This window comes from Ranitomeya imitator, chromosome 2 (genome assembly GCF_032444005.1).
Source record: "Ranitomeya imitator isolate aRanImi1 chromosome 2, aRanImi1.pri, whole genome shotgun sequence".
Classification (NCBI taxonomy): domain Eukaryota; kingdom Metazoa; phylum Chordata; class Amphibia; order Anura; family Dendrobatidae; genus Ranitomeya; species Ranitomeya imitator.
In genome coordinates, this window is record NC_091283.1 from 614,714,517 (window position 1) to 614,730,031 (window position 15,515).

Sequence of the window (15,515 nt, forward strand, 5' to 3'; positions counted from 1 at the left end):
CACCCAGTATACAGGACAGGAGAAGTGGTGCTGTGCAGGGTATATATACAGAATAATACAGATACTGAGAATTACACCCAGTATACAGGACAGGAGAAGTGGTACTGTGCAGGGTATATATACAGAATAATACAGATACTGAGAATTACACCCAGTATACAGCACAGGAGAAGTGGTACTGTGCAGTGTATATATACAGAATAATACAGGTACTGAGGATTACACCCAGTATACAGGACAGGAGAAGTGGTACTGTGCAGTGTATATATACAGAATAATACAGATACTGAGAATTACACCCAGTATACAAGACAGGAGAAGTGGTACTGTGCAGTGTATATATACAGAATAATACAGATACTGAGAATTACACCCAGTATACAGGACAGGAGAAGTGGAACTGTGCAGAGTATATATACTGAATAATACAGATACTGAGAATTACACCCAGTATACGGGAAAGGAGAAGTGGTACTGTGCAGAGTATATATACAGAATAATACATATACTGAGAATTACACCCAGAATACAGCACAGGATAAGTGGTACTGTGCAGAGTATATATACAGAATAATACAGATACTGAGAATTACACCCAGTATACAGCACAGGAGAAGTGGTACTGTGCAGTGTATATATAAAGAATAATACAGATACTGAGAATTACACCCAGTATACAGGACAGGAGAAGTGGTACTGTGCAGTGTATATATACAGAATAATACAGATACTGAGAATTACACCCAGTATACAGGACAGGAGAAGTGGTACTGTGCAGAGTATATACAGAATAATACAGATACTGAGAATTACACCCAGTATACAGGACAGGAGAAGTGGTACTGTGCAGTGTATATACAGAATAATACAGATACTGAGAATTACACCCAGTATACAGGACAGAAGAGGTGGTACTGTGCAGAGTATATATACAGAATAATACAGATACTGAGAATTACACCCAGTATACAGGACAGGAGAAGTGGTACTGTGCAGTGTATATATACAGAATAATACAGATACTGAGGATTACACCCAGTATACAGGACAGGAGAAGTGGTACTGTGCAGAGTGTATATACAGGATAATACAGATACTGAGAATTACACCCAGTATACAGGACAGGAGAAGTGGTACTGTGCAGTGTATATATACAGAATAATACAGATACTGAGAATTACACCCAGTATACAGGACAGGAGAAGTGGTGCTGTGCAGTATATATAGAATAATACAGATACTGAGAATTACACCCAGTATACAGGACAGGAGAAGTGGTACTGTGCAGTGTATATATACAGAAAAATACAGATACTGAGAATTACACCCAGTATACAGGACAGGAGAAGTGGTGCTGTGCAGTATATATAGAATAATACAGATACTGAGAAATACACCCAGTATACAGGACAGGAGAAGTGGTACTGTGCAGTGTATATATACAGAATAATACAGGTACTGAGGATTACACCCAGTATACAGGACAGGAGAAGTGGTACTGTGCAGAGTATATATACAGAATAATACAGATACTGAGAATTACACCCAGTTTGCAGGGCAGGAGAAGTGGTACTGTGCAGAGTATATATATAGAATAATACAGATACTGAGCATTACACCCAGTATACAGGACAGGAGAAGTGGTGCTGTGCAGAGTATATATACTGAATAATACAGATACTGAGAATTACACCCAGTATACAGGACAGGAGAAGTGGTACTGTGCAGTGTATATATACAGAATAATACAGATACTGAGAATTACACCCAGTATACAAGACAGGAGAAGTGGTGCTGTGCAGTGTATATATACAGAATAATACAGATACTGAGAATTACACCCAGTATACAGGACAGGAGAAGTGGTGCTGTGCAGTGTATATATACAGAATAATACAGATACTGAGAATTACACCCAGTATACAAGACAGGAGAAGTGGTGCTGTGCAGTGTATATATACAGAATAATACAGATACTGAGAATTACACCCAGTATACAGGACAGGAGAAGTGGTGCTGTGCAGTATATATAGAATAATACAGATACTGAGAATTAAACCCAGTATACAGGACAGGAGAAGTGGTGCTGTGCAGTATATATAGAATAATACAGATACTGAGAAATACACCCAGTATACAGGACAGGAGAAGTGGTACTGTGCAGTGTATATATACAGAATAATACAGGTACTGAGGATTACACCCAGTATACAGGACAGGAGAAGTGGTACTGTGCAGTGTATATATACAGAATAATACAGGTACTGAGAATTACACCCAGTATACAGGACAGGAGAAGTGGTACTGTGCAGTGTATATATACAGAATAATACAGATACTGAGAATTACACCCAGTATACAAGACAGGAGAAGTGGTACTGTGCAGAGTATATATACTGAATAATACAGATACTGAGAATTACACCCAGTATACGGGAAAGGAGAAGTGGAACTGTGCAGAGTATATATACTGAATAATACAGATACTGAGAATAACACCCAGTATACAGGACAGGAGAAGTGGAACTGTGCAGAGTATATATACTGAATAATACAGATACTGAGAATTACACCCAGTATACGGGAAAGGAGAAGTGGTACTGTGCAGTGTATATATACGGAATAATACAGATACTGAGAATTACACCCAGTATACAGGACAGAAGAGGTGGTACTGTGCAGAGTATATATACAGAATAATACAGATACTGAGAATTACACCCAGTATACAGGACAGGAGAAGTGGTACTGTGCAGTGTATATATACAGAATAATACAGATACTGAAAATTACACCCAGTATACAAGACAGGAGAAGTGGTACTGTGCAGTGTATATATACTGAATAATACAGATACTGAGAATTACACCCAGTATACGGGAAAGGAGAAGTGGTACTGTGCAGTGTATATATACGGAATAATACAGATACTGAGAATTACACCCAGTATACAGGACAGAAGAGGTGGTACTGTGCAGAGTATATATACAGAATAATACAGATACTGAAAATTACACCCAGTATACAAGACAGGAGAAGTGGTACTGTGCAGTGTATATATACTGAATAATACAGATACTGAGAATTACACCCAGTATACGGGAAAGGAGAAGTGGTACTGTGCAGTGTATATATACGGAATAATACAGATACTGAGAATTACACCCAGTATACAGGACAGAAGAGGTGGTACTGTGCAGAGTATATATACAGAATAATACAGATACTGAGAATTACACCCAGTATACAGGACAGAAGAGGTGGTACTGTGCAGAGTATATATACAGAATAATACAGATACTGAGAATTACACCCAGTATACAGGACAGAAGAGGTGGTACTGTGCAGAGTATATATACAGAATAATACAGATACTGAGAATTACACCCAGTATACAGCACAGGAGAAGTGGTACTGTCCAGAGTATATATACTGAATAATACAGATACTAAGAATTACAACCAGTATACAGGACAGGAGAAGTGGTACTGTGCAGTGTATATATACAGAATAATACAGATACTGAGGATTACACCCAGTATACAGGACAGGAGATGTGGTAATGTGCAGTGTATATACAGAATAATACAGATACTGAGAATTACACCCAGTATACAGGACAGGAGAAGTGGTACTGTGCAGAGTATATACAGAATAATACAGATACTGAATATTACACCCAGTATACAAGACAGGAGAAGTGGTACTGTGCAGTGTATATATACAGAATAATACAGATACTGAAAATTACATCCAGTATACAGGACAGGAGAAGTGGTACTGTGCAGTGTATATATACAGAATAATACAGATACTGAGAATTACACCCAGTATACAAGACAGGAGAAGTGGTACTGTGCAGAGTATATACAGAATAATACAGATACTGAGAATTACACCCAGTATACAAGACAGGAGAAGTGGTACTGTGCAGTGTATATATACAGAATAATACAGATACTGAGAATTACACCCAGTATACAGGACAGGAGAAGTGGTACTGTGCAGTGTATATATACAGAATAATACAGATACTGAGAATTACACCCAGTATACAGGACAGGAGAAGTGGTGCTGTGCAGTGTATATATACAGAATAATACAGATACTGAGAATTACACCCAGTATACAGGACAGGAGAAGTGGTACTGTGCAGTGTATATATACAGAATAATACAGATACTGAGAATTACACCCAGTATACAGGACAGGAGAAGTGGTACTGTGCAGAGTATATATACAGAATAATACAGATACTGAGAATTACACCCAGTATACAGGACAGGAGACGTGGTACTGTGCAGAGTATATATACAGAATAATACAGATACTGAGAATTACACCAAGTATACAGGACAGGAGAAGTGGTACTGTGCAGCGTATATATACAGAAAAATACAGATACTGAGAATTACACCCAGTATACAGGACAGGAGAAGTGGTGCTGTGCAGTATATATAGAATAATACAGATACTGAGAATTACACCCAGTATACAGGACAGGAGAAGTGGTACTGTGCAGTGTATATATACAGAAAAATACAGATACTGAGAATTACACCCAGTATACAGGACAGGAGAAGTGGTACTGTGCAGTGTTTATATACAGAATAATACAGATACTGAGAATTACACCCAGTATACAGGACAGGAGAAGTGGTACTGTGCAGAGTATATATACAGAATAATACATATACTGAGAATTACACCCAGTATACAGGACAGGAGAGGTAGTACTGTGCAGAGTATATACAGAATAATACAGATACTGAGAATTACACCCAGTATACAAGACAGGAGAAGTGGTACTGTGCAGTGTATATATACAGAATAATACAGATACTGAGAATTACACCCAGTATACAGGACAGGAGAAGTGGTGCTGTGCAGTGTATATATCCAGAATAATACAGGTACTGAGGATTACACCCAGTATACAAGACAGGAGAAGTGGTACTGTGCAGTGTATATATACAGAATAATATAGATACTGAGAATTACACCCAGTATACAGGACAGGAGAAGTGGGACTGTGCAGTGTATATATACAGAATAATACAGGTACTGAGGATTACACCCAGTATACAGGACAGGAGAAGTGGTACTGTGCAGTGTATATATACAGAATAATACAGATACTGAGAATTACACCCAGTATACAGGACAGGAGAAGTGGGACTGTGCAGTGTATATATACAGAATAATACAGGTACTGAGGATTACACCCAGTATACAGGACAGGAGAAGTGGTACTGTGCAGTGTATATATACAGAATAATACAGATACTGAGAATTACACCCAGTATACAGGACAGGAGAAGTGGTGCTGTGCAGTATATATAGAATAATACAGATACTGAGAATTACACCCAGTATACAGGACAGGAGAAGTGGTACTGTGCAGTGTATATATACAGAATAATACAGATACTGAGAATTACACCCAGTATACAGGACAGGAGAAGTGGTGCTGTGCAGGGTATATATACAGAATAATACAGATACTGAGAATTACACCCAGTATACAGGACAGGAGAAGTGGTACTGTGCAGAGTATATATACTGAATAATACAGATACTGAGAATTACACCCAGAATACAGGACAGGAGAAGTGGTACTGTGCAGAGTATATATAGAATAATACAGATACTGAGAATTACACCCAGTATACAGCACAGGAGAAGTGGTACTGTGCAGTGTATATATACAGAATAATACAGGTACTGAGGATTACACCCAGTATACAGGACAGGAGAAGTGGTACTGTGCAGTGTATATATACAGAATAATACAGATACTGAGAATTACACCCAGTATACAAGACAGGAGAAGTGATACTGTGCAGTGTATATATACAGAATAATACAGATACTGAGAATTACACCCAGTATACAGGACAGGAGAAGTGGAACTGTGCAGAGTATATATACTGAATAATACAGATACTGAGAATTACACCCAGTATACGGGAAAGGAGAAGTGGTACTGTGCAGAGTATATATACAGAATAATACATATACTGAGAATTACACCCAGAATACAGCACAGGATAAGTGGTACTGTGCAGAGTATATATACAGAATAATACAGATACTGAGAATTACACCCAGTATACAGCACAGGAGAAGTGGTACTGTGCAGTGTATATATACAGAATAATACAGATACTGAGAATTACACCCAGTATACAGGACAGGAGAAGTGGTACTGTGCAGTGTATATATACAGAATAATACAGATACTGAGAATTACACCCAGTATACAGGACAGGAGAAGTGGTACTGTGCAGAGTATATACAGAATAATACAGATACTGAGAATTACACCCAGTATACAGGACAGGAGAAGTGGTACTGTGCAGTGTATATACAGAATAATACAGATACTGAGAATTACACCCAGTATACAGGACAGAAGAGGTGGTACTGTGCAGAGTATATATACAGAATAATACAGATACTGAGAATTACACCCAGTATACAGGACAGGAGAAGTGGTACTGTGCAGTGTATATATACAGAATAATACAGATACTGAGGATTACACCCAGTATACAGGACAGGAGAAGTGGTACTGTGCAGAGTGTATATATACAGAATAATACAGATACTGAGAATTACACCCAGTATACAGGACAGGAGAAGTGGTACTGTGCAGTGTATATATACAGGATAATACAGATACTGAGAATTACACCCAGTATACAGGACAGGAGAAGTGGTACTGTGCAGTGTATATATACAGAATAATACAGATACTGAGAATTACACCCAGTATACAGGACAGGAGAAGTGGTGCTGTGCAGTATATATAGAATAATACAGATACTGAGAATTACACCCAGTATACAGGACAGGAGAAGTGGTGCTGTGCAGTATATATACAGAATAATACAGATACTGAGAATTACACCCAGTATACAGGACAGGAGAAGTGGTACTGTGCAGTGTATATATACAGAATAATACAGGTACTGAGGATTACACCCAGTATACAGGACAGGAGAAGTGGTACTGTGCAGAGTATATATACAGAATAATACAGATACTGAGAATTACACCCAGTTTGCAGGGCAGGAGAAGTGGTACTGTGCAGAGTATATATATAGAATAATACAGATACTGAGAATTACACCCAGTATACAGCACAGGAGAAGTGGTACTGTGCAGAGTATATATACAGAATAATACAGATACTGAGAATTACACCCAGTATACAGGACAGGAGAAGTGGTACTGTGCAGTGTATATATACAGGATAATACAGATACTGAGAATTACACCCAGTATACAGGACAGGAGAAGTGGTACTGTGCAGTGTATATATACAGAATAATACAGATACTGAGAATTACACCCAGTATACAGGACAGGAGAAGTGGTGCTGTGCAGTATATATAGAATAATACAGATACTGAGAATTACACCCAGTATACAGGACAGGAGAAGTGGTGCTGTGCAGTATATATAGAATAATACAGATACTGAGAAATACACCCAGTATACAGGACAGGAGAAGTGGTACTGTGCAGTGTATATATACAGAATAATACAGGTACTGAGGATTACACCCAGTATACAGGACAGGAGAAGTGGTACTGTGCAGAGTATATATACAGAATAATACAGATACTGAGAATTACACCCAGTTTGCAGGGCAGGAGAAGTGGTACTGTGCAGTGTATATATACAGAATAATACAGATACTGAGAATTACACCCAGTTTGCAGGACAGGAGAAGTGGTACTGTGCAGAGTATATATATAGAATAATACAGATACTGAGAATTACACCCAGTATACAGCACAGGAGAAGTGGTACTGTGCAGAATATATATACAGAATAATACAGATACTGAGAATTACACCCAGTATACAAGACAGGAGAAGTGGTGCTGTGCAGTGTATATATACAGAATAATACAGATACTGAGAATTACACCCAGTATACAGGACAGGAGAAGTGGTGCTGTGCAGTGTATATATACAGAATAATACAGATACTGAGAATTACACCCAGTATACAAGACAGGAGAAGTGGTGCTGTGCAGTGTATATATACAGAATAATACAGATACTGAGAATTACACCCAGTATACAGGACAGGAGAAGTGGTGCTGTGCAGTATATATAGAATAATACAGATACTGAGAATTACACCCAGTATACAGGACAGGAGAAGTGGTGCTGTGCAGTATATATACAGAATAATACAGATACTGAGAATTACACCCAGTATACAGGACAGGAGAAGTGGTACTGTGCAGTGTATATATACAGAATAATACAGGTACTGAGGATTACACCCAGTATACAGGACAGGAGAAGTGGTACTGTGCAGAGTATATATACAGAATAATACAGATACTGAGAATTACACCCAGTTTGCAGGGCAGGAGAAGTGGTACTGTGCAGAGTATATATATAGAATAATACAGATACTGAGAATTACACCCAGTATACAGCACAGGAGAAGTGGTACTGTGCAGAGTATATATACAGAATAATACAGATACTGAGAATTACACCCAGTATACAGGACAGGAGAAGTGGTACTGTGCAGTGTATATATACAGGATAATACAGATACTGAGAATTACACCCAGTATACAGGACAGGAGAAGTGGTACTGTGCAGTGTATATATACAGAATAATACAGATACTGAGAATTACACCCAGTATACAGGACAGGAGAAGTGGTGCTGTGCAGTATATATAGAATAATACAGATACTGAGAATTACACCCAGTATACAGGACAGGAGAAGTGGTGCTGTGCAGTATATATAGAATAATACAGATACTGAGAAATACACCCAGTATACAGGACAGGAGAAGTGGTACTGTGCAGTGTATATATACAGAATAATACAGGTACTGAGGATTACACCCAGTATACAGGACAGGAGAAGTGGTACTGTGCAGAGTATATATACAGAATAATACAGATACTGAGAATTACACCCAGTTTGCAGGGCAGGAGAAGTGGTACTGTGCAGTGTATATATACAGAATAATACAGATACTGAGAATTACACCCAGTTTGCAGGACAGGAGAAGTGGTACTGTGCAGAGTATATATATAGAATAATACAGATACTGAGAATTACACCCAGTATACAGCACAGGAGAAGTGGTACTGTGCAGAATATATATACAGAATAATACAGATACTGAGAATTACACCCAGTATACAAGACAGGAGAAGTGGTGCTGTGCAGTGTATATATACAGAATAATACAGATACTGAGAATTACACCCAGTATACAGGACAGGAGAAGTGGTGCTGTGCAGTGTATATATACAGAATAATACAGATACTGAGAATTACACCCAGTATACAAGACAGGAGAAGTGGTGCTGTGCAGTGTATATATACAGAATAATACAGATACTGAGAATTACACCCAGTATACAGGACAGGAGAAGTGGTGCTGTGCAGTATATATAGAATAATACAGATACTGAGAATTACACCCAGTATACAGGACAGGAGAAGTGGTGCTGTGCAGTATATATAGAATAATACAGATACTGAGAAATACACCCAGTATACAGGACAGGAGAAGTGGTACTGTGCAGTGTATATATACAGAATAATACAGGTACTGAGGATTACACCCAGTATACAGGACAGGAGAAGTGGTACTGTGCAGTGTATATATACAGAATAATACAGGTACTGAGAATTACACCCAGTATACAGGACAGGAGAAGTGGTACTGTGCAGTGTATATATACAGAATAATACAGATACTGAGAATTACACCCAGTATACAAGACAGGAGAAGTGGTACTGTGCAGAGTATATATACTGAATAATACAGATACTGAGAATTACACCCAGTATACGGGAAAGGAGAAGTGGAACTGTGCAGAGTATATATACTGAATAATACAGATACTGAGAATAACACCCAGTATACAGGACAGGAGAAGTGGAACTGTGCAGAGTATATATACTGAATAATACAGATACTGAGAATTACACCCAGTATACGGGAAAGGAGAAGTGGTACTGTGCAGTGTATATATACGGAATAATACAGATACTGAGAATTACACCCAGTATACAGGACAGAAGAGGTGGTACTGTGCAGAGTATATATACAGAATAATACAGATACTGAGAATTACACCCAGTATACAGGACAGAAGAGGTGGTACTGTGCAGAGTATATATACAGAATAATACAGATACTGAGAATTACACCCAGTATACAGGACAGAAGAGGTGGTACTGTGCAGAGTATATATACAGAATAATACAGATACTGAGAATTACACCCAGTATACAGCACAGGAGAAGTGGTACTGTGCAGAGTATATATACTGAATAATACAGATACTAAGAATTACAACCAGTATACAGGACAGGAGAAGTGGTACTGTGCAGTGTATATATACAGAATAATACAGATACTGAGGATTACACCCAGTATACAGGACAGGAGAAGTGGTACTGTGCAGTGTATATATACGGAATAATACAGATACTGAGAATTACACCCAGTATATGGGACAGGAGATGTGGTACTCTTCAGAGTATATATACAGAATAATACAGATACTGAGAATTACACCCAGTATACAGGACAGGAGGAGTGGTACTGTGCAGTATATATAGGATAATACAGATACTGAGAATTACACCCAGTATACGGGAAAGGAGAAGTGGTACTGTGCAGAGTATATATACAGAATAATACAGATACTGAGAATTACACCCAGTATACGGGAAAGGAGAAGTGGTACTGTGCAGAGTATATATACAGAATAATACATATACTGAGAATTACACCCAGTATACAGGACAGGAGAAGTGGTACTGTGCAGTGTATATATACAGAATAATACAGATACTGAGAATTACACCCAGTATACAGGACAGAAGAGGTGGTACTGTGCAGAGTATATATACAGAATAATACAGATACTGAGAATTACACCCAGTATACAGGGCAGGAGAAGTGGTACTGTGCAGTGTATATATACAGAATAATACAGATACTGAGAATTACACCCAGTATACGGGAAAGGAGAAGTGGTATTGTGCAGAGTATATATACTGAATAATACAGATACTGAGAATTACACCCAGTATACAGGACAGGAGAACTGGTTATGTGCAGTGTATATATACAGAATAATACAGCTACTGAGAATTACACCCAGTATACAGAGCAGGAGAAGTGGTACTGTGCAGAGTATATATACAGAATAATACAGATACTGAGAATTACACCCAGTATACAGGACAGGAGAAGTGGTAATGTGCAGAGTATATATACAGAATAATACAGATACTGAGAATAACACCCAGTATACAGAGCAGGAGAAGTGGTACTGTGCAGTGTATATACAGAATAATACAGATACTGAGAATTACACCCAGTATACAGGACAGGAGAAGTGGTACTGTGCAGTGTATATACAGAATAATACAGATACTGAGAATTACACCCAGTATACAGGACAGGAGAAGTGGTGCTGTGCAGAGTATATATACAGAATAATACAGATACTGAGAATAACACCCAGTATACAGAGCAGGAGAAGTGGTGCTGTGCAGTGTATATACTGAATAATACAGATACTGAGAATTACACCCAGTATACAGGGCAGGAGAAGTGGTACTGTGCAGTGTATATATACAGAATAATACAGATACTGAGAATTACACCCAGTATACAGGACAGAAGAAGTGGTACTGTGCAGAGTATATATACAGAATAATACAGATACTGAGAATTACACCCAGTATACAGAGCAGGAGGAGTGGTACTGTGCAGTGTATATACTGAATAATACAGATACTGAGAATTACACCCAGTATACAGGACAGGAGAACTGGTTATGTGCAGTGTATATATACAGAATAATACAGATACTGAGAATTACACCCAGTATACAGGACAGGAGAAGTGGTACTGTACAGTGTGTATATATACAGAATAATACAGATACTGAGAATTACACCCAGTATACAGGACAGGAGAAGTGGTACTGTGCAGAGTATATATAGAGAATAATACAGCTACTGAGAATTACACCCAGTATACAGAGCAGGAGAAGTGGTACTGTGCAGAGTATATACAGAATAATACAGATACTGAGAATTACACCCAGTATACAGGACAGGAGAAGTGGTACTGTGCAGTGTATATATACAGAATAATACAGATACTGAGAATTACACCCAGTATACAGGACAGGAGAAGTGGTAATGTGCAGTGTGTATATACAGAATAATACATATACTGAGAGTTACACCAAGTATACAGGACAGGAGAAGTGGTACTGTGCAGTGTATATATACAGAATAATACAGATACTGAGAATTACACCCAGTATACAGGACAGGAGAAGTGGTACTGTGCAGTGTATATATACGGAATAATACAGATACTGAGGATTACACCCAGTATACAGGACAGGAGAAGTGGTAATGTGCAGAGTATATATACAGAATAATACAGATATTGAGAATTACACCCAGTATACAGGACAGGAGAAGTGGTAATGTGCAGAGTATATATACAGAATAATACAGATACTGAGTATTACACCCAGTATACAGGACAGGAGAAGTGGTACTGTGCAGTGTATATATACAGAATAATGCAGATACTGAGGATTACACCCAGTATACAGGACAGGAGAAGTGGTACTGTGCAGTGTATATATACGGAATAATACAGATACTGAGAATTACACCCAGTATACAGGACAGGAGAAGTGGTACTGTGCAGAGGGTATATACAGAATAATACAGATACTGAGAATTACACCCAGTATACAGGACAGGAGAAGTGGTAATGTGCAGAGTATATATACAGAATAATACAGATACTGAGAATAACACCCAGTACACAGGACAGGAGAAGTGGTACTGTGCAGTGTATATATACAGAATAATACAGATAATGAAAATTACATCCAGTATACAGGACAGGAGATGTGGTACTGTGCAGTGTATATACAGAATAATACAGATACTGAGAATTACATCCAGTATACAGGACAGGAAAAGTGGTACTGTGCAGAGGGTATATCCAGAATAATACAGATACTGAGAATTACACCCAGTATACAGGACAGGAGAAGTGGTACTGTGCAGAGTATATACGGAATAATACAGATACTGAGAATTACATCCAGTATACAGGACAGGAGAAGTGGTACTGTGCAGAGGGTATATACAGAATAATACAGATACTGAGAATTACACCCAGTATACAGGACAGGAGAAGTGGTACTGTGCAGAGTATATACGGAATAATACAGATACTGAGAATTACATCCAGTATACAGGACAGGAGAAGTGGTACTGTGCAGAGGGTATATACAGAATAATACAGATACTGAGAATTACACCCAGTATACAGGACAGGAGAAGTGGTACTGTGCAGAGTATATACGGAATAATACAGATACTGAGAATTACATCCAGTATACAGGACAGGAGAAGTGGTACTGTGCAGAGGGTATATACAGAATAATACAGATACTGAGAATTACACCCAGTATACAGGACAGGAGAAGTGGTACTGTGCAGAGTATATACGGAATAATACAGATACTGAGAATTACATCCAGTATACAGGACAGGAGAAGTGGTACTGTGCAGAGGGTATATACAGAATAATACAGATACTGAGAATTACACCCAGTATACAGGACAGGAGAAGTGGTACTGTGCAGAGTATATATACAGAATAATACAGATACTGAGAATTACACCCAGTATACAGGACAGGAGAAGTGGTACTGTGCAGAGTGTATATACAGAATAATACAGATACTGAGAATAACACCCAGTATACAGAGCAGGAGAAGTGGTACTGTGCAGTGTATATATACAGAATAATACAGATACTGAGAATTACACCCAGTATACAGGACAGGAGAAGTGACACTGTGCAGTATATATAGAATAATACAGATACTGAGAATTACACCCAGTATACAGGACAGGAGAAGTGGTACTGTGCAGAGTATATATACAGAATAATACAGATACTGAGAATTACACCCAGTACACAGGACAGGAGAAGTGGTACTGTGCAGAGTGTATATACAGAATAATACAGATACTGAGAATAACACCCAGTATACAGAGCAGGAGAAGTGGTACTGTGCAGTGTATATATACAGAATAATACAGATACTGAGAATTACACCCAGTATACAGCACAGGAGAAGTGGTACTGTGCAGAGTGTATATACAGAATAATACAGATACTGAGAATTACACCCAGTATACAGGACAGGAGAAGTGACACTGTGCAGTATATATAGAATAATACAGATACTGAGAATTACACCCAGTATACAGGACAGGAGAAGTGGTACTGTGCAGAGTATATATACAGAATAATACAGATACTGAGAATTACACCCAGTACACAGGACAGGAGAAGTGGTACTGTGCAGAGTGTATATACAGAATAATACAGATACTGAGAATAACACCCAGTATACAGAGCAGGAGAAGTGGTACTGTGCAGTGTATATATACAGAATAATACAGATACTGAGAATTACACCCAGTATACAGCACAGGAGAAGTGGTACTGTGCAGAGTGTATATACAGAATAATACAGATACTGAGAATTACACCCAGTATACAGGACAGGAGAAGTGGTACTGTGCAGAGTATATACGGAATAATACAGATACTGAGAATTACATCCAGTATACAGGACAGGAGAAGTGGTACTGTGCAGAGTATATATACAGAATAATACAGATACTGAGAATAACACCCAGTATACAGAGCAGGAGAAGTGGTACTGTGCAGTGTATATATACAGAATAATACAGATACTGAGAATAACACCCAGTATACAGAGCAGGAGAAGTGGTACTGTGCAGTGTATATATACAGAATAATACAGATACTGAGAATTACACCCAGTATACAGGACAGGAGAAGTGGTACTGTGCAGAGTATATATACAGAATAATACAGATACTGAGGATTACACCCAGTATACAGGACAGGAGAAGTGGTACTGTGCAGAGTATATGCACAGAATAATACAGATACTGAGAATTACACCCAGTATACAGGACAGGAGAAGTGGTACTGTGCAGTGTATATATACAGAATAATACAGATACTGAGAATTACATCCAGTATACAGGACAGGAAAAGTGGTACTGTGCAGAGGGTATATACAGAATAATACAGATACTGAGAATTACACCCAGTATACAGGACAGGAGAAGTGGTACTGTGCAGAGTATATACGGAATAATACAGATACTGAGAATTACATCCAGTATACAGGACAGGAGAAGTGGTACTGTGCAGAGGGTATATACAGAATAATACAGATACTGAGAATTACACCCAGTATACAGGACAGGAGAAGTGGTACTGTGCAGAGTGTATATACAGAATAATACAGATACTGAGAATAACACCCAGTATACAGAGCAGGAGAAGTGGTACTGTGCAGTGTATATATACAGAATAATACAGATACTGAGAATTACACCCAGTATA

The 15,515-nt window shown here is 38.3% G+C and overlaps 1 protein-coding gene across 2 annotated transcripts in view; it reads right to left on the reverse strand.

Moving 5' to 3' along the window:
* CA10 (carbonic anhydrase 10) overlaps positions 1 to 15,515 on the reverse strand; it is a 471,816-nt gene that overhangs the window by 304,656 nt on the left and 151,645 nt on the right. The window lies entirely within an intron of this gene.